The 21,613-nt window shown below is 42.7% G+C and overlaps 1 long non-coding RNA gene and 1 pseudogene across 1 annotated transcript; one reads left to right on the forward strand and one right to left on the reverse strand.

Annotated features, from left to right (window-relative positions):
* Positions 1 to 2,948: 2,948 nt before the first annotated feature.
* On the reverse strand, positions 2,949 to 3,118 carry LOC111562199 (annotated as a pseudogene).
* Positions 3,119 to 16,864: 13,746 nt separating this feature from the next.
* Positions 16,865 to 20,731, forward strand: LOC111561950. The gene is made up of 2 exons (XR_002745009.2): positions 16,865 to 17,003; positions 20,573 to 20,731. It is a non-coding gene; the product is annotated as an uncharacterized LOC111561950 (long non-coding RNA).
* Positions 20,732 to 21,613: the final 882 nt, after the last annotated feature.

A 21,613-nucleotide genomic window follows, 5' to 3' on the forward strand; every position in this document is an offset into this window, starting at 1 on the left:
GTTCAGTGACACCTATAACCAGCCACCGTCAACCACTTGTCCTTTCCAGAACAGTCCTTTGACACCATTCACTTGCCCTCCTACTCCCTCTGCTTATGACGCACATCTATCCTTTCTCTAGCTAGCAAAAGGCTTCTGTTGCTCTAGAGTCCTCTGAAATGTCACCTCTATGAGCCCTTTCTTGACCCTTGGGCAGAATTAACTTCACTTTCAACCTTTGTTTAGAACTATCACCGTCTGGTGTGGCGTTGTAGTTAGGAAAAATCAGTTGCGCAGCATCTGTACCGTCCCCAGCACAGGGTTTGGTATCTGCTCAATTAAGGTGAAGTCCAGCCTGGACGACAAGTCGGGCTGGCAAAGAAAGGTAAAATCTCTGTCTTCTGGAATCTCCAAGACAGCTTTGGAGCTGGGGCATCCAGATGTGTCACACACACGGCACTCTCAATTCAAATAGCAACAAGTAAAAGCCAGGATAGCTAAGAGAACAGATTCCTTCCGTAGCTTTTCAGTGAGACCCACCTCTTGAAATGTTAAAATGGCAGAAACAATACAATGTGATTATTGACGTTCTGAAAGGAATTCGGGGATTCTGGAGTCTTTCCCTTGCCCACTCAACCCTCTTTGTAATGATAATCACCCTTGAAGTTCTAAGTCACCAACCCCTGTCTTTGGAATTTCATCTGCAAGTAAGTCCAAGTCTTGTTGAAACCTCAGACCCCTCCTATCTTCCCCCCTCCTTGGGCACCTGTGCCCCTCAGATGGCTCCTTGTATTCTACTCTGTTCTATCATTAGAATTTTAGAGTTACCTCCTTTTCCATCTCCTGTATGCTTTTCCTTATCTGCGAAATGACTTGTATTAAGAATAAACATATTTAAGAATAAACATTGTAGGGGCGCCTGGGTGGCACAGTCGGTTAAGCGTCCGACTTCAGCCAGGTCACGATCTCGCGGTCCGTGAGTTCGAGCCCCGCGTCGGGCTCTGGGCTGATGGCTCAGAGCCTGGAGCCTGTTTCCGATTCTGTGTCTCCCTCTCTCTGCCCCTCCCCCGTTCATGCTCTGTCTCTCTCTGTCTCAAAAATAAAATAAAACGTTGAAAAAAAAATTAAAAAAAAAAAAAAAAGAATAAACATTGTAAAAGCCAGCCTTTTACTGTAGCTAAATGGTATTACAACTCTTCAATCTTGTCGGTTCCTAAAGTGATTGGGTGAGATTGTTAACTTTAGCTGGCACTAGACTGAATACTAAGAACCTAACATTCAAGTTCTCCAGGTTGAATTCAGCTGCTTGCTAAGAAGGCAAAAAAAATCTGTCGTTCCAAGAGCAGATAAGAGGGAAAATGAATGGATGTTGAAGTAAGTTTTATATTTCCATTCACAGGGCTCTGCAGGCTATCTTTTGTTCATAACAAAAAGATCACAGCGCTGACTGAAGCCTGTAGTTGTATGCAAACAAGTATTGTGTTTGAATTACTCTTCCAGGGAACAGAATGGCAGAGATACTCATTAAAATTGACGTGAACAAATCACAAGTACAGTGTCAATATCATTCTTTACATAATAGGAAATCAAACCACCTAACCACATACGTGAACGTGAAGGCATCTTTGCTTTAAACTCTAAAATTGAGCAATCTAACTAGCAAGTTAAATGCAGTGGAACAGACTTCATAGTTTAGAATGGTGTCATTTCAAAGTAATTAAGTCATTAAAATTCCTGGTAAACATAGCTTACCAAAACTCACTCCTGAAAATGGCATCCAGTTCACTAAACTAGTCTGTATAAGAACTATAGCATCAGCAGGGATAAATGCCTTTTTTAAGATTAACTTATTATGTGTGACAACCACAGCACATCATATTCTTAAATAACTGATACCTCCCAAGAGATTTAAATGGCTTTCATTTCTAAGATCTCCTGTTACCTCATTATTTTATTTCTCTTTCTCTTTAACCCCTAACATTTAATAATTAATCTTTTTTTGTTTTGTTTTGTTTTGTTTTTTGAAAAGGCATGAACTGGTTCTGGAAATATTTAGAGGAAAGGTAACTGAGTGCCTTTACATGAGAGTGTGTCGTCCAGAGGTCAAAGCAAGCCAATGAAATTCACTTAAGGAGACAGATAAGTTTTGGTTATGAAGTACCCCATTTATCTAGTTTCTTTAAAACCGGTGCATTCCACGTCTGGATTATACTAGACAAAAATTGCTAGATTGCTTTTTTGTAAGTGCTGGATTTGGAATCATGAGTGTTGCTACAGGAGTGAGTAGAGGCCGCCACAGTAAGGGGCCTAGGAAAAGGCAGGAAGGAGGTACCTAGGTGGCTCAGGCAGTAAAAGGGCCAACTCTTGACTTTGGACTCGGGTCATGACCTCCCTGGTATGTGGGATCAAGCCCCGCATGGGCTCTGTGCTGACAGCGGAGCCTGCTTGGGATTCTCACTCTTCTCTCTCTCTGCCCCTCCCCTATCTTCTCTCTCTCTGCTTCTCAAAATAAGGAAATAAACTTAAAAAGAAAAGGCAGGAAGGAACAGGGGATTTGAGGTCTGAACATCTTGGATCTGCTGTTTGACCTGAGGCAAACTGAGCAACTTCTCTGAATCTCAGTTTTCTCAACTTTTCATTTCAATTTCAATTTAATTTCAATTGTTCCCTGGTTTTGAGGACTAAAACATTAAAAATGAAAGAACACATTTTGAGAATATTCAATACAAAATAGGCAGTTGATAAATGTTTAGTTGAATGTTAGTATTTTAAGCGAACACTTTATTTCTACAATACACCTAATTTAAACACACATATTCAAAAAGTGTTTATCAACTATTAACTCTGAATATATACCATTTAGTTTGAATTTATCCTTCCCTAAATGCAATGATACCTTAGGCTTCTTTATTCCTGTCTTTTTTTTCTAAATGTGCGATCTCCTGAGATTTCTCCTCCTCCCTGCCCTGAGGGGGTGCGCAGTTCCTAGAGGTACTGCATTCCCAGGTCCGTGTGGAGTAGACTGAGCAAGCTCCAAAAATCCATTTACTAGATTGTCTTCAGATAAAGGACATATCAGATATTAGCCTGATAAGAACAGATACTACACTTGATCTTAGCTCAAAGGCCGAGAAGTGATGCACAATTTCCTGAGATTTCTGAAGTAAATCAAACATGCTTATTTTTAAAAGCCTATTTAGTTACATGTTGTTTTCTTCAGGATTGTTTGTGAAACTCAAGAAAAGCCATTTGCTTAAACTAACAATCTTGTACAAGTGAGAGTACTCGCACTGTAAATGCACTTTCACATCTATTACCTCATTTTATCCTTACAAGTCACTGAAGTAGGTGGGGTTGCTTTCATCAGCCCATTTTATAGATGAGAAAACTGAGGCAAGCCCATTTAACTGGCTGGAACTGGTTTTCCCCGTAGGTAAAATGGAAATGATTCTAACATTAGCTCATGCAGTATAAAATAGAGCCCTTTACAGTTTATAAATGTATTTACATTCACTGATCTCATTTCAAGTAGGTAAGGCAGACATTATTATCTTTGTTTTAGAAATAGAGGTACTGAATTTGGGAAAGATAGGAACTTTGTTTAATGTTTATTTATTTTTGAGACAGAGAGAGACAGAGCATGAACAGGGGAAGGGCAGAGAGAGAGGGAGACACAGAATCTGAAACAGGCTCCAGGCTCTGAGCTGTCAGCACAGAGCCCGACGTGGGGCTCGAACTCACAGACCGCAAGATCATGACCTGAGCTGAAGTCGGACGCCCAACCGACTGAGCCACCCAGGCGCCCCAGGAACTTTGTTTAAAGTTGGAGATAAGGAGATTCCTGAAGCACCACTAGAATCCCAGGTCTCTTAATTTCTAAACCAGGATTCTTTTCTTTACACCACAAGGTCTCACCTCCAAAGGTACTCGGAAATTTCTGCTTCTGCGCAGTGGTTTCACAGAATTAATTTAGAAGGACTGCAGAATCAGCCACATGTCTTTATTTAGAAAGCCGAGAACATTTGCTTTTGTTTTGTTTTTTCTTACAGACTTGAAAAGGAACAACATTGTTGCACCTTGTGTAGCAGAAAGGAAGGCTTGGGTTCATGATTTGTCAAGCAGTTATTTGTTATAGAAATGGAACTTTAGTAACAAAACAGTTACTGTAAAGCGGCCTGGATTATGTCAGTACTTCTTCATCTTTTTACCAGCGATAATCTTTTCTTTAGCTAGAAATTAGGGCAGTTAAGAGCTCACCTTACAGCAATTCAAATAGTTAATGTTGTTATTCAAAGCAACAGAATCTAGAATGGATGGAGGAACTTGCGCATAAAGACGCTGCGGGATTTCTCTCTAGAATAGTGAAACTAGTGCGGTTGGTCGCTCAAAAGGAGACTGATGCTGCCACCTTGTGTCACTGGTGAAAAATGCTATGATTCCCAAAGAGTGAAATTGTCATCATTGGGGACTGGGGGATGGGGAATGGCTGGAACTGGAATTCAGCGCTTTTCTATCATGTATGAAATAATCACAGCCAACCATCATCGGGATTTTCCTGATCCACGTATTTCTCATTCACGCAACAGATGTGATTATCGAGTGTCTACAGCGTACCGGTCTCCTAGGAGCTAGGGGTACAGCAATGAAGAAAGCAGACAAAAATTCCTGTCCTCATTGAGCTTTTTAGGTCTCTGGTCGTTTCATATGTATGCACTCATTTAATATTGTAAACAACCCTATGAGAGAGGTCTTCCCATTTTACAGATGAGGTTACTGGGGCACAGAAAGATTTAGCAACTGGTCTAAGATTACGCAGCCACTAGGTGTTAGAGCCTGGATTTGAATGTAGGCGGTCTGATACAGGAGCCACCAGGACTTTGATCATGAGGCTATACCACGTAAACTTTGTCCTCTGACCAAGGTACACAAAGGTTAGTTGCACAAGAGGTACTTTAGCTTGTGTGTCTGGGAGGACGAGGTAGAAGGCTGTGTGTGTGTGTGTGTGTGTGTGTGTGTGTGTGTGTACATATTCACTGAAATCTTATATGTACATATGCACTGTATACACATATGTGCATATAATCACTGTGTATGTATGGGTATTTATCCACTCATTTACTCACGAAATTTTCACGAGCACCTCTTTTCTACCAGAATTCATGCAAAGTGCTAGAGATAATCGAATTAAAGCTTTTGCCCCTTTCTTCAAACGACTAATTTTTAGTAGGAGAAAAACATAAACAAATACCTGCAATATAATCATGGCACTTATCACATTTTATTGTAGAGACTTCGTTGTTATCTTCAAAAGGCTATAATCGCCTTGAGACTAAAGCCAAACCTTTGCGTCTAGCATGGTGCATAAAAAGCCTTTAAAAAGTAGTCGTTGGATGAATGATGAGCTGACAGTTGTAAGCTCCACATTCGGTCATCAGGGAATGTTTCAGGGCTGGTAAGTCACAGCTGCATAGAAGAGTTGGAAAAGGTGTATGATAATTTGAGTACATAGAAACAAAAGTGTAAAACCTCTGCTTTGCACCATACACAAAACTGAATCCTAGACGGGTCATTGACAAACGTTGAGTGATAAAATACAGCTTTCTGGGATAAAACAAAGGAGAACATATTCAAGAACTGTGATAGGCAAAGATTTCTTATATAGGAATAAAAAGCATTAATGACCAAAGAAGAGACATAAATTGGAACTCATGAAAATTAAGAACTTATGTGTATAAAATACATGTCGGGTCCACCAAACTATGACCAATGTACTAAATTCATCCTGCTATATGTCTTTGTACAGCCTGTGAGCTCAAAATGGTTTTTATATTTTCACGTGGTTGAAAAAAGTCAGGGGAAGAATAATAATGTAATGATATGTGAAATGCACATGAAATTCAAAATATCAGTGTCCATAAATAAAGTTTTATTGGAATACAGCCATGCTTATTCATTTAATGTATGGCTGTCTATAGCTGCTTTTTTTTTTTTTTAATTTTTTTTTCAACGTTTATTTATTTTTGGGACAGAGAGAGACAGAGCATGAACGGGGGAGGGGCAGAGAGAGAGGGAGACACAGAATCGGAAACAGGCTCCAGGCTCTGAGCCATCAGCCCAGAGCCCGACGCGGGGCTCGAACTCACAGACCGCGAGATCGTGACCTGGCTGAAGTCGGACGCTTAACCGACTGCACCACCCAGGCGCCACTACAGCTGCTTTTTTTCTACAGTGGCAAAGTTGAGTAGCAGCAACAGAGATCACATGGCTTACAAAGTCTAAAATAATTATCATCTGGCCCTTCATAGAAAAAGTTTGCTGATGGCAAAAATACACAAGTGAGAAAACGAAAAGGCAATTAGGGCAGATCAGGAAAAGACATATATATACAAAGAGGACCCATATCCAGATTATATAAAGAACTACAAATCAGTTGGAAAAATACAGACAACCCCAATTTTTTTGGGGGGGGGACAGAAAAAACCTTCAACAAGCACTTTGCAAGAGGATATACAAGTGGCCAGTAAGCATAGGACAAAGTACTCAACATCATAAGTCATTAGGGAAATGCGAATTAAGACCCAATTAAATCCCACTATATACCTATCAGAATAACTACAATGAAAAATCCTGACACTATCAAGCGTTGGTGAGGATGTGGGCCAACTGGAGTGAAAATTTGGTATAGCTACTTTGGAAAAGTCTTTGGCAATATCTACTAACACTAACCATATGCCTATCCTATGGCCCAGCAGTTCCACTCCTGGGGATGTGCCCAATGAAGATAAGGGCATATGTCCACCAAAAGACCTGTGCAAGATGATTCATAGCAGCTTTATTCATGATAGCTCACAAACGGAAGCAACACAAGCACCCATCAAACAGAATGACTATATAATACACAATGGAACACTATGGAGTAGTGAAAAAGAAAGGACTCCATCTACACGGAGGAGCGTGGATGAATCCCTCATACATAATGTCTAAACAAAGAAAGCGACACAAGAACGCATACTACATTGCTTTATAAGAAGTGTGAAAACAGTTAACTAGTCTATGGTGATAGAACTCAGAATAGTGGTCGCTTTGGGAGGAGGGGTTATTAACTGGGCACAGGTATGTGAAAGCTTCCTGGGTGCTTGATTTGAATGGTGCTTACACAGATATACACATATGTAAAATTTAATAGTATGAAATCAATACGTGGGCATAAAGTTTTATGCTTCATTGCTTGTATGTTATACCACAAGTTTAAGAGACTTGAACTATAAAAAGGTAGCCAAAGTAGAAGTGAAATATGAATAAGAAAGGGAACAGTTCTGTATGGTATGGATGGGAAGAGGGAGAAATGGAACAATTTCTTCAATATGCCAGATTGTTATCATTGGATTACATTTATCTACTTGATGTTTGGCCAACAGGGAGTTAATAATTCTTCTGAAAATTTAACCTACCTAGTCATCCCAACTCCAAAACAGATGCCAGCCCCACCTTGCACTTGGACCACATTAACGGCCATGGCCATATGAACATCTCTTTCTCAGATAATTCGTGGTCGTCCACCTCGCCTAGTTCTGCATAGGCACTGCCTTCCCAAAAAGCATGTCTACAAGGCAACCCTTCAACCTGAAGAAAAAAAGATGGGGAATGTGAGGAAGTCCAGAGTGAGGGCAAAGTAAAACTAAGACAGCTTCACTGACTATAGTGGACTCACCCCCTTTGGAGGGGTAATTCACCCCTTTGGCGGGGGTGAATCTACTCACACCTTGGAGTGGTCACCCCTCCAAAGATATGTTTATGTCCTAATTGTCAGAACCTGTGATTGTGACCTTATTTGGAAAAAGCGTCTTTGTAGATGTAATTAAGGTTCTTGAGATCATCCTGCATTACGAAGTTGGGACCGGAATCCAAAGACAAGCGTCCTTTTAAGACACAGAAGAGAAGACATGGGCACACACAAGAGAAGACCCTGTGACGGTGGAGAAAGAGGGGATAGTGAAGCAGCCAGAAAACTCTGTGGCGGCCGCTGGGAGCTGGAAGAGGCAAGGAATGGGTTCTCTCCAAAAGCCCCCACAGAGAGCACGGTTCTGCTGGATTTTGGCTTTCTGGTCTCCAGAGCTGTGAGAGAACACATTTTTGTTGTTTTAAACCCCCCGGTTAGTAGTAGCCCTTACAAAGTCATACATGGAGTTATCGAGTACATTATCTTCTTCAGTCCAATAGAAACTTTTCACTTTTCTCTTTCAATGTTAGAAGTGGAGAAATGGGACACAACATGGCAGGCACAGACAGGATGATTCAGGGCCTTTGCACTGAACGCTCCCACTGTTGGGAAGTTCCCCTCCTCAGGCCTTTACTGTATTCGCCATATCCACGTCTCTCCTGACGCCACTGCTTGCTTTGTCCCATAGAATTTACATATATTACTTGTTTCTTCCCTGTAGTCCTTGACCAGACTTCAAACTCCATCAGGATAAGAATTTTTGTCTTGATTTCCCTGTGGTTTCCTTAGTGCAAATATCTGTTGCCTAAATCAGTAAATAAGTGAACGAATGAGCAGGTGAATGAATGAATACCTAGCTGAGATGGCAGACACAAAGGCCGCAGGAAGAGTTTATGATAATTTTAGGTATTGTCAAATCACTTGAAGAAGCCTGCTTCCCTGTTATTCATTAGAAAAAAGACATGATGTGGGGTTTCATCTCTTAGCAGCCAGTGTTTCAAGCCAACTCGACCTTTCCATATTACCGCATCTGCTTCACTAAGCTGGATTCCATATTTGCTGAGTGCATTCTGTCTCCTCAACCTGGATTGTGCCTCCTCTTTTTGAGATTCCTTTCTCCATTTTCCCCTCTTTGGTCACTGTTAACTGGCCTTTATCTCCCATCCTAAACTGTTGGGCAGGTAAGTAGGCTTTCCTATATTGAGTGCCTCAGGTTAATCCAGTCTGGATAAGGGTAAGAAGTTCTATTGAGGCAAAATTCAGGTGGAAAAATAAGGAAGGAAACTTTAGTAACACTCTTCGAACATCTACTACATACTGGTTCCCTTCATTTGTATCATCTCCTCTCTTCATGTTAACCCCTTGAGTTAATAATAATAGCAACCACCTACTTCATGCTTGTCCACCAAGCCCAAAGCATTGTGTGTGTAATATCTAATGCATATATTATTTGATAACCCTATGGGATAGGTGCTTTATTATCCGTATTTGGGGGTGAAGAAAATGGGATTCGAAGAGGTAACTTGTCGCACGTGACACTGCTGTGGTCATGGATCCAAGTCAGGCAGTTGAGGCTCAACGTCTGTGTTCTTAACCAAAAAGCTGTGATAATCCAGTGGGTTATCATTTGGCTATTAAAGGGTATTGTAATCTTCACTACCAGATGAAGGAATCAGGGAAAAAAATAACTTTTCGCAGTGTCACATAGCTTGCAAATGGCGGAGCCAACATTGGAACCCAATCTGAACTGTATATCAAGCTACCTATGTACATCTCTACCTGGTGGTTCTCAAATGTAGTATATCCAGAACTCCCGGACCCCAAACCACACTTCTCGTAGGGGTCTCCATCTGATGGAATGGAGTCCTCCTCTACCCCTAGCCTTCATGCCCTACGTCAGTCTGTCACCAACTTTATCTACTTATCCCTCCAAAGTAGATCCTAAGATCCATCTCTCGTCTCTGCCTCTACTTCGACAATCCTTTCTTCTGCATCTCCTGCAGTAACCTTTTAATTGCTCTATTTCTACATTTGTCCTGTTCTAATTCTCCCAGCCAGAATGCTTGCTTTTTTTTTAATGGAAATTTGGTTATGTCACTTACCTGCTTGAAGCTCTTTAAAACTTCTTTCAGGCTTGTGATAAAATTTAAAATTCTCCATGATATAGTCTTTATCTAACTCTCCAGCTTACTTCCCACTTTGCTCGTACACTGGGGATTTTGGCTTTCCCTCTTTCTTTTAGATACTAAGTTCCTTTCTAATCTGGAGTCTTTACATATCCTGCTCCCATTTTATTATGTTCTGTCCTTCCCTCCTATTACCTTCTGTTGTGTTTATGTTTGTTTAGAGAGAGAAAGAGATGTAATTCGCCTATCATAAAACATACCCATTTGTAGTGTACAATTCAGAGACATCTGGGTGGCTCAGTTGGTTCAGCGTCTGACTTCGGCTCAGGGCATGATCTCACAGTTCGTGAGTTCGAGTCCTGTGTCGGGCTCTGCACTATTAGCGGAGGATTGGGATTCTCTTGGGATTTGCTTGGGATTCTCTCTCTCCCTCTGAATCTGCCCCTCACCTACTCACACTTTCTCTCTCAAAATAAATAAATCAACTTAAAAAAAATAAAGTGTTCGATTCAGTGGTTTTGGTATATTTACAGAGATGCGCAAATATAACCACAAGTCAATTTTAGAACATTTTTTTGTCATCCCCAAAAGAAACCTGTGCCCACTAGCAGTCGCTTCCTGTCTCTTCCATCCCCTCCAGTCCTGGGTAGCCACTAGTCCATTTCTCCATCTCTATGGGTGTGCTTATTCTGGACATTTCATATAAATGGAGTCAATACAATATGCAACCTTGTGGCTGATTTCTTTCACTTAGGATAGATAATATTTTCGAAGCTCATCTAAGCTGTCACATATATGCGTACGTCGCTTTTTTTTTTCTTACCAAGGATTTTGCATTCTGGACTCTACCACATTGTTGTTGATGTATCCATTTGGTGACATTTGGGCCGTTTCCACTTCTTGGTTTATTAGGAACGATGCCGCTATAAACATCTGTGCCATCGAAGGGACTGTAGCCCTTAGAAGACGCGAAATGAAAGTCTGTTTTAGAGCTAGGGTCAGAAAGAATCATTCTGGCTGTTTTTTGTTTTGTTTTGTTTTGTTTTTTGTTTTTTGTTTTTTTTTGAGAATAGACTGGTGTGGACAAAGGGAGAAGCAGAGTCTGGTTAGAAGACCATTGCAGTCACCCAAGAGAGAGATGGTTATGGACTGATTTAAAGTGCTAGCGGTAGAGAACGTGGAGAGAGACGTCAGATTCTGGAGATGTTTGGAAGGTAGAACCAGTTGGATTTGTTGACAAAACGGTATGTGGCAGGAAAAAAAGAGAGACATCAGTAACGACTCCAAGGTTTTTGGCCTGAGGAACTAGAAGGATAAAGTTGTCATCAATAGAGAGAAGGAAGACTGAGTAAAGCCTACCTGGGGTGGGAGGTGTAGAACAGGAGCTCAGTTCGGGACTTGCAAAATTCGAAATATCGATTAGTGATTCAGGATGTTAAGTAGACAGATAAGCACGTATTATAAGTTTATTTGTCCTTATTACATCAAATAGTACAGTACTAATTTAATTTTTTTTAATGTTTATTATTGAGAGACAGAGAGAGACAGAGCATGAGCAGGAGAGGGGCAGAGAGAGGGGGAGACACAGAATCCGAAGTGGGCTCCAGGCTCCGAGCTGTCAGCACAGAGCCCGACGTGGGGCTCGAACCCACAAACCATGAGATCGTGACCTGAGCCGAAGTCACATGCTTAACCGACTGAGCCACCCAGGCACCCCACTAATTTAATTTTTTAATGTATTCAGTAAATAATTAGTGAATGCCTATTATGTGTAAGGCACCGCTGCGGATAGCCAATGAAGATAATCTGACTCTGTTTACGTCTCAGACGGTATTCTACATATTGCCAGTCATCAGTGAAAGCAGTGTGGAGTCTGGAGACATGAATGTTAGTTCTGTCTCTATTCCAACTGGTTACCTGATCTTGGGCAACTATCTTCACTTATCTGTACCTCAGTTTCTTCAACTTTAAAAAGGGGGGTCATGCAAGAAGATAGTCAAGATGCCCCCACCTGGCCCTAAAAATTCTTCAGTTTGCATATCTGAATTGAAGTCGATTTTTCCTCAGGTGATATCATTCCCTTGGAACTTAACCGGGGAAGACAGCTACTTTTCCTTCTCCCAGTAATTCATTGGACAAAGAAAAAGTTGTTCTATACACAGACAGTCCCGACCCACAATGGTTCAACTTACGATTTTGCAACTTCACGGTGGTGTGAAAGTGATACGCATTCGTTGGAAACCATGCTTCGGATTTTGAATTTTGATCTTCCCTCGGGCCAGCTGTACATGGTATGAGGTTCTCTTGTGCTGCTAAGCAGGAAGAGCGAGTCACAGCTCCTAATCAGCCCCATGATCACGAGGATGAATATCCAATACGCTTACTACCGATCTGTACCCGTACAACCATGCCGTGTTTTCTGTCTGTACAGTATTCAGTAAATTACATGATATTCAACAGTTTATTATAAACACTTTATAAAATACACTTTATGTTGGGTGATTCTGTTCAACCGTAGGCTACTGTAAGTGTCTGAGCATGTTTAAGGCAGGTCAGGCTAAGCTGTGATGTTTGATAGGTTGAGTGTAGAAAGTGCATTTTTGACTTGCGATATTTTCATTTTACAATGAGTTAGCAGGGTGTAACCCCACCGTAGATTGTGGCAGACCTGTATCTGTGACTTTCCGTGGCCACTTCCATACTTGTGCTTCTCTTCCATAAACTTAATGATCTCTCTTCATTAAAAACTAGGGGCGCCTGGGTGGCTCAGTTGGTTAAGCATCCGACTTTAGCTCAGGTCATGATCTTGCGGTCCATGAGTTCAAGCCCTGTGTCGGGCTCTGGGCTGACCACTCAGAGCCTGGAGCCTGTTTCAGATTCTGTGTCTCCCTCTCTCTCTGACCCTCCCCCGTTCATGCTCTGTCTCTCTCTGTCTCAAAAATAAATAAACGTTAAAAAAAATTAAAAAAAAAACCTAAATGAATCTTGGGGTGCCTGGGTGGCTTGGTTGAGTGTCCGACCTTTCACTTTGGCTCAGGTCGTGATCTCAGTCATGAAATCGAGCCCCTTGTCAGGCTCCACACTGAGCGTGGAGCCTGCTTGGGATTCCCTCTCTCCCTCTCTTTCTCTGCCCCTCCCCTGCTCATGCACATTCTCTCTCTCAATAAATAAATAAACTTAAAAATATATATAAATAAAAAGTAAATGAATCTTTTAAAATTGGTATTCTAAGAGTAATATGTATTTAATGTAGACAAAATGAAAATTATGCTGCCTCTGCTAATTTCTCATAACCCTATACTCACATGGCTGCTATGGCATTTGTAACATTTTGCCCGTTATTATAGTTATTTGTGTGCTTAGAGATAATACATTTCATGAGGTCAGTAATTGTGTCCCATTCATTTTTACAGCTCCCATAGTGTTCAGTTCAGGGCCTTGTCAATAACAGACATCCCCCAAATGTATACTGAATTAATGAGCAAGCCAACAGGCCATGTATGGTAAATTTTTTAAATTCTAATATACAATAAAATAAAATTTCCGCTCTGATGTCTGTGGGTATTTTTCTGCTCTTTTGAGCTCCTATGTAATATGGTGATAGTTCTTTTGATTTTATACACAGCTATGAGGTCACTGAAGGGAGAGAGAAGAAGAGAGAGGAAGGAAGGAAGGAAGGAAGGAAGGAAGGAAGGAAGGAAGGAAGGAAGTTCATCCCTAATTTCATGGAGTAAAATCATCTTCAAGTAGGAAAGAATTAAGACACATGAGTCAATTTGGGGCTTAAGCTGATAGTCCCATAGTAACAAGAAGAAAAGGTTACATAAAGGAACTTTGTTGTCCCTCAATCTCTTACAAGAATGATAAGCCTATTTATCCTTAGCAAAATAAAAAGGCTTCCTTTCTTTATGATATTATTTAAAGTCGGTTTTTCCATTTTTTTTACGCAGTTGGTATGATAATAATAAAGAAGGCATTATTTTGTAGTTGAATCTGGGCAAAGTATTTTGTCTGATACCCTAAACTGTGGGTTGGAGTGGAGATAACCGCCCCAAGGTAATCACATATAAAAGTTTATGCATGCCCTTGAGCATTCTTTCTAGGTCATTCTCCTAGAATAGTTAGTAGTCATTCAGGTTCCAGGATTTGGAATAGATACCCTCTCTTAAAATAGGGAAAGAAACACAGGAGAAAATAGTAGGGCTAATGTCTGTGGAAATTTTCTTAACCCTTAAGGGGCATGTCTCTGAATTTTTAATCTGGGATGTCTGCCTAAAAGACTCAGTTGAGTAAGTTTGATATTGTGAGTGTGGAGTCAGATAGGCCATACTGCTTACTAGTGTGTGTGATCATGGACAGTTACCTCAGCTCCTTGTCCTTGAGTTTCCTGATTTGTAAAATAAGAGAGTTAGGTCTGCTTTGTAGTGTTCTGGAACAGATGAAGTAAAGAACATACACTTAAATAAACTGTTCCATCCATGGTAACTCTTATAATTCAGTGACAGAATAAGATTACTCCTTATAAACCACATTCTGTTATGGAAGTTTAATGCTTCATGTTTGGTAACTAACTGAAATGCTCAAATTTCTAAAATTTGTAGACAAACGAGGAAAAGAAGTTTATTATTCTATATCAGGCAAATACATACACCGAAAGAGAAAGAGTGAAAGGCAAAAACACAAGACTGAGCGCTCATGGAAGCCAATAAAAACCTTTGCCTTAAAAAGCCTGCCAGGCCGTCTAAATTCTTCAGAGACTTTGTCATCAGACCTCTAGATCACTTGAGGGCATCTAGACAGGAGGAAGGGTGATAGAGTCTAAACTACTTCCCTCTGTAATGTATGCAAAACTGGTCTGAAGCCTGGGATTGGGAGGCCACAAATACAAGGACACTGGAATTGGCTATTTGCTATGAAATTGTATCTTACAGATCCTCTGTCTTACAGACGATAATGAAAAGCTGAGGGCAATTAACAACAGAAAATGAACTATGAAGCCCAGAGAGCCTCTTTGGTATCCTACAGGCCCCTTTTCTCTTGTAGTGAGAGACAGAAGAAGCTAAAAACCAAACTCAGAATTAAATAGAGTTCCTAGCTTCAAAGACAATTGAATATATAACCCCAGAAGGTCTATTATGCCAATGTCAGGGCCCTGCTTGGGAAGCCCAGGAATCTCGACACACAGGATAAGGACATCTGCGTATTTCTTGAAGATTTATGCACCACAGACTTATATAAATCCTCAGAGCCTGCAAAGATGACTTACCTCTCTTCGACAGTGCAACTGGGCCCAAACTACAAAGTTAATAGGTATGTGGAGTGACAGCCAGGTCCATGTTCAGCCTGATGAGGGAGGACAGGGTACTCCACAAGAGCCGCGAGAGTTAGTCGGCATTTTCCACACGGAACCGAGGGTACCTGAGCACTGGATCTTGTGAAATTTTCTCAAAGGGCCTGGCACATAAGACTGAACGTGGTAGAGTTTCTTGAGTTGGGGTAACTCTCTTGGGATACTGGGTTCAGCATCCTTCCAAGAAACTCAGGTGACAGTACAAACCCAATGCAAGGGAGGCCGAAGAAAGCAATGGTTTATGCTGAGCTAAGTTGAAATGCTTGAGTCTCTGTAGTGTATGGTGAACAGGAAGAATAAAAAGCTCAGGCAATGGGCGCACTTGAGGAGATATACCACGGGAGGCTGAAGAACCCACCGGAGGGTTTTGTCCCACGAGGTTCCATAAGTCATGCAGTTTGCCAAGGCCATCAGGTTTATGCCAGTGAGAGAAGCATTGGCATCACGAACAAGTTTAGCGGTGGCTCCCGTCTGACAGTAGGGGAGGTAAGAGAACTTGGCTCATCGATGGGAGGGGACGAAGACACGTGGTAGTGCTTAACCGCCAATGCTTCACAATGGTTCACGATGATTGCGATGATGGACAAAGTTGATGTGGCATCCAAGAGAATGTGACCTGCAGGGCTGTAGAGATTATCAGCAGAACACAGTGTCCCTCAGGACAAAATAGAAGGGGCGGCGGGGGGGAGAGGGAAACTCTGTGCAGGTCTATGCCTCCAGCCAAAAGAAAGCAAGAATGGGATAAACAGACGGCTGCAGAAAGCTGTCTTAATAAAAGTTCACCATCCCTCGCTCAGTTTCTGGACCTGTGCCAGATACCAAACCTGGAGTCCATTTCAGTACAGGTCCAGTCAGAAGACAGAAACTACGCTGTGATGTTTTAAATTAAATTTTTTTAAATGTTTATTTATTTTTGCAAGAGAGAGGGAGAGACAGAGCGCGAGCAGGGGAGGGGCAGAGAGAGAGGGAGACACAGAATCCCAAGCGGCATCCAGGCTCGGAGCTGCCGGCCCAGAGCCCGACGGAGGGCTCAGACTCACCCACTGTGAGATCATGACCTGAGCTGAAGTCAGATGCTTACCTGATTGAGCCACCCAGGCGCCGCTACACTGTGATTTAAACAAGGGAAGTTCAGCGCAAAGAATGATCAAGCTATGATAAAAGAGTCACTGTAAGATACAAATAGATCTTGGGGCTGAGGGAGAGTAACCAAGGCAGGACAAACGTGTACAGGACTTTAGACCTCACTGGAGACAGTAGAGTTGCAGTCCACTGGGTGGTGAAAAATTCTCCAACATCCCAGATCAGAGATGGCCCACAGTCATTGGGCAAGCAGGAAGCAGCCCTTGGGGTCACAGACAAGCCACAACCAGTGGACATGCACAGGGTACAGGAGAAAGCTACTTCCATAAGGGAGCTACACGTTACTGGGCTTCATTGCGTCTTTTTAAATTTTTTTTCCCGTAAGTTCTGAAGTGCTTTCAAAAGGGTCCATCTGTGGACTCTACCACAGTCCTTACGGACTGCCATAATGGTCAAATGCCGTAGCCACTTAAGTTTCTAAGGCACTTGCTTCATCTGGCACTCCATCACAATCCACGACAGTGATGCCATCACATGCACTGAGTTACTAGCATCCCGCTTCCCCTTAGCAATGGGTTCAGCGCTGCACTCAAGACCAGGGGGTGACCCATCTGATTCCCAAATCCTAACTCTCTGGAGCCATGCCCAATGTGTAGCAGTCTGGGTCCAATCGAGAGACAGCAACCACACCATGATTTTAAAAGGGCAGGTTCAAGAGCAAGAATAATGAGGCTATGATCAAAGAGTAAGTATAAGATGTAAGGGTACTCTAGGGCTGAGGGAAAAATACCCAGGACGGACAGACTTCTATGGAGGGAGTTCTCTGAAGGCTGGGGTTCAGATCTTGATGGCGGAGGTATGGTTGCAACCCATTAAATGACAGGGAAGTCTGCTGGCTTTCCTAGGCCAGAGCTGGTTAGTTTCCGGGCAAGCAGGGAGAGAATCACTGTGGGGGAAGGTTGGCCACAGTGGCCGGTGCAAATGGGACGCCTGGAGAGCACAGTGTCTATGTCAGGAAGGTCACGCCATTGTCAGGGATACCAAACCTGGCGTCCTCTCCCTCTGGGGGAGAGGTAGAGGCCGGGAGAAGGAGGTGCTGGTGCAGGCAAGAGCCTTGGAGGGCACGGTATCTGTATTGAGAGGGCCATGGGAAGATTATCAGGCTAGGCTGGGCTGTGTATTCTGGGAGCAAGGCTGGATCGGCACCACTGACCATGTCACTGACTGACAGCACAGCAGCCAGAATGAGTGGAAAAAGCTCCTTCCTTCTTCCTGTATTCTTCTAGCACCCGCCACTGAGAAAGTTTAGCATTTTGCTCACTGCAAAGGACAAATCCTTAAAAACATTTCATCCATGATCATAGAGTACGCACTGACGTGTAAATTTGGAGCTGAGAGGTAATCAATTGATAATTAGGACACCAGTGAATAACGAAGTCGTTTGTCTCCAGGAAGAAGGACCCTGAAGTACCACAGCAAAATACTCAAATTCTCTTTGTTCTTTCCCAAAGGATGAACGGCTGTTTGCTTGGGTGACTATACACTGGGGAGAGAGAAATACCAATACCTTTGGAAAATTATTGGAACAGGTTCTGCTATTTGATATTGATAGCACGATGGTTAATTTTATGTGTCAACTTGGCTAGGCTCTGATGCCCAGATGTTTGTCATAATACCAGACTAGATGTTGTGGTGTAGGTATTTTTCAGGCATGGCTAACATTTAAAATTAATAGACTTTGAGTAAAGCAGATTACTCGCCATCATTCCGAGTGGGCCTCATCCAATCGGTCGAAGGGGTTAAGAATGAAGACCGAGGGGCGCCTGGGTGGCTCAGTCGGTTGAGCGTCCGACTTCGGCTCAGGTCATGATCTCACAGTCCTTGAGTTCGAGCCCCGCGTCGGGCTCTGTGCTGACCGCTCAGAGCCTGGAGCCTGTTTCAGATTCTGTGTCTCCCTCTCTCTCTGACCCTCCCCCGTTCATGCTCTGTCTCTCTCTGTCTCAAAAATAAATAAACGTTAAAAAAAATAATAATAAAATAAATGTAAAAAAAAGAATGAAGACCGAGGTCCTCTTTAGGGAAAAGGAATTCTGCATCCAGACTGCCTCTGGACTTAAGCTACCATATCAACTCTTCCCGGGGTCTCCACACTGCCAGCCTTCCTTGCAGATATGCCTGTCCCTATAATCACACGAGCCAGTTCCTTAAAATCTCTTTCTTTACACAACACACACACACACACACACACACACACACACACACACACACACTTTTGATTTTGTTTCCCTGAAAAACCTTGACTAATACAGATACCTAGAAACCAGGTGTCATTATAACCCTCTGCAGAGTGGATGCAAAAGTGAACCAGGAATTAAGTGGATCCATGGCCACAAGATAGCTTAAAATCAATATACTATGTCTGTGCACTGACCCTGTGGTTATTTCCCCAATTCTTGAATATATCATGGAGACCGAATTACTTGGCATTTGAAGTAATGCTTGGCTTGTGGGGATAAGAAATACGATAGTAGGTCAAGTAAAAACCTCTGAAACTGCCCCATCCTCACCCCTAATCAAGGTAGAAACAGCATTGTATCCCAGGGAGGGTGGAATGGATTAGTATCAGCCTTACGTATCTCAAGGATGCAGTGATGGTGGCCACCACCTTGTCTCCATGTGACCAGCCAGTCTTGCCTCTGCAGAAACCAGATGCTAGATTCCGGAGAACAACAGTAGGCCACTGCAGGCCCAACCAAGTAACATCCCCAATTGCAGCTAATATGCTAACCATGGTATCTTAACTGCAGCAGATCAATTACGGCCTTAGGTACATGGTATCTGGCCATTAATATGAAAGATGAATTCTTTTCTATCCTGATCAAGAAAAAGGACCAGAATCGGTCCCTATGAAGTGGAGAACTATGCACGTTCACAGTTTTGCCATTGTGCTATGTTAACTCTTCTGCTATCTGACATTAATACAGTCCGAAGAGATCTGAACTTTCCGGATGTCCCACAAAACATCACATTCATTCATTACAGTGATGACATCACTCTGATTTGACAGGGTGAGCAAGAATTGGCTAGCGCGCTGGAAGCCTTGATAAAGTACGTGCATGTACTCCAGCAGGTGGACCATACATCCTCGGATAATTCAGGGACCTGCCATTTCAGTGAAGTTCTTAAAACCCCAGTGGTCAGGCGGATCCCAGAACATCTCCTGCAAAGCAAAAGACAAATTGAGGCATCTTGCATGTTTCCATAAAGAGGAAAGCACAAGGTCTGGTAGGCTTCTTTGGGTTCTGAAGGCGATAAATGCCGCATCTAGAAATACTGCCCTTCTACCGGTGTCCATCGTGAAAATTTGTCAGCTTTGCACGGGGTCTAGAATAGGGACGGTCTCTGCAGCTGATCCAGGCAGTGGTACAAACAGCTATTCCACTTGGGCCATGTAATTTGGCAGATGCTATGGTGCTGGAACTATCAGCGGCGGGGACATTGTAGCATAGAGTCTGTGACAAGCTCTAGTGAAAGGGTCACCATGCAGGCCCTTGGGCTTCTAGAGCAAAGACCCTGATCCACAGTGAAGAATTATACGCTTTCTGGAATACTGCTCCTGGTATGCTGCTGGGTCCTGGTAGATTAGAACGATGACCATAGGGTACTAAGTGACCAGGCATTCAGAACTGCCCATAATGACCTCGGAGCTCTGATAGACCCACCGGGTTATAAAGTTGGACAGTCTCAGTAACAATCCATCCTAAGATGAAAGTGTTACACCGGGGGTCAAACATAAACCGAACCGAAGGGCACAAGTACCTTGCATAATCAGGTATCTCAACCCCACCCCCACCCCCGCCGCAAAGAACCCTGCGGGAGATACTCCCAGGGCGGAAGTGGACAGCAGTGGCCACAGAGATGTACCGCTGAGCTCTCCCTTCAAGAGAGAACAGCTACAGTTGCAAAGATTGAAGTCATTTGACAGCTTCCATTTTAGTGCCTTCAGGATACACTTTGGTTTAACTGAAACCTTACTCTTCTTAGGCAACCCAAGCCAATGACTAAGCACAATGGAGATATGTTATGGACTGAGTGTTTGTGTGCCCCTCTCACTAATTTATATATTGAAGACCTAACCCCTAAGGTGATGGTGCTGTGATATGAGTCTCTGTGTTCCCGCCAAATTCATATGTTAAGATAATAATGCCCAATGCGATGGCAGTAGGTGGGGCCTTTGGGCAGTGCTTACGTCACAAAGGGGAGGTCCTTTGGTCATGAGGGTGGAGCTCTCACGAATGGAATTCGTGTTCTTAGAGCACACACAGTTCCCTAGCCCTTTCTGCCACGTGAGGACACAGCATGAAGCCTGTGACCCAGAAGAGAACCCCCCGCCTGACCACGCTGGCATCCTGATCTCAGGCTTCCAGTCTCCAGAACTGTGAGAAAAAATAAATTTTTGTTGTTTATAAGCTATCCAGTTTGTGGCATTTTGTTATAGCAGCCAGAACAACCTAAGACAGGCGGTATTTGGAGATGGGGACTTTGACGTTAAATTAGGGTTAGATCAGGTCATGACCATGGGGCCCTGGTAATGTGATTAGTGGCCTTATAGAAGAGGAAGAGAGAGAGCTCTCTCTTTGTCCTCATGAACATGGAGGAAAGCCCACATGAGGACACAGACAGAAGGCAGCTATTTGCAAGCCAGGAAGGAGTTCTTACGAGGAAATGAACCCCGTCTAACTTTGATCTTGGACTCCTCAGCCTCTGGAACTATGAGAAAATAAATGTCTGTTTAAGCCCCCTCATCTATGACAGTGTGTTAATGCAGCCCAAGCAGATGGAATCGGTGTATGGCCATCAAGACCCAACCAGGAGTCTTAGTCTTTGCTCCAGAGCTCCTCATCAGGCTGGTTCAGACTTCGGCAGGTCTGCACTACAGTCCTCCCCTTACTGGTAACTCAAAGGATCTGGTAAGTCAAAGGATCTGTGGTTTGACTTTTTTTTAAATACAAGCAAACTAGCTTATATATTTGAATCTTCTCCTCCCTTTCCTGGATAAATGATAATGTTCTACGTATGCTTTCTCCTCCTTGCTGTTTACACTTAATATATTCTAAAGATAACTCTATTGTAATATATAGACAATTTTATTCCTCTTTGTACATCTGCTTTGTACTCTATTATATGAAGGGGTTATAGCTTGTTCATCGAATCCCCCATTGAGACTTCTGACTTGTTTTCAGTGTTTCGTTGTCACTTCACCTTTAGGAGGGAGCCTGAGAAGTGGGGCTGCTAAGTCAAAGAGCAAATAATATGTATTTTGCTAGATATTTTTATTTTTGTAATTTTTTTAAC

This window comes from Felis catus, chromosome C1 (assembly GCF_018350175.1).
Source record: "Felis catus isolate Fca126 chromosome C1, F.catus_Fca126_mat1.0, whole genome shotgun sequence".
NCBI lineage: Eukaryota > Metazoa > Chordata > Mammalia > Carnivora > Felidae > Felis > Felis catus.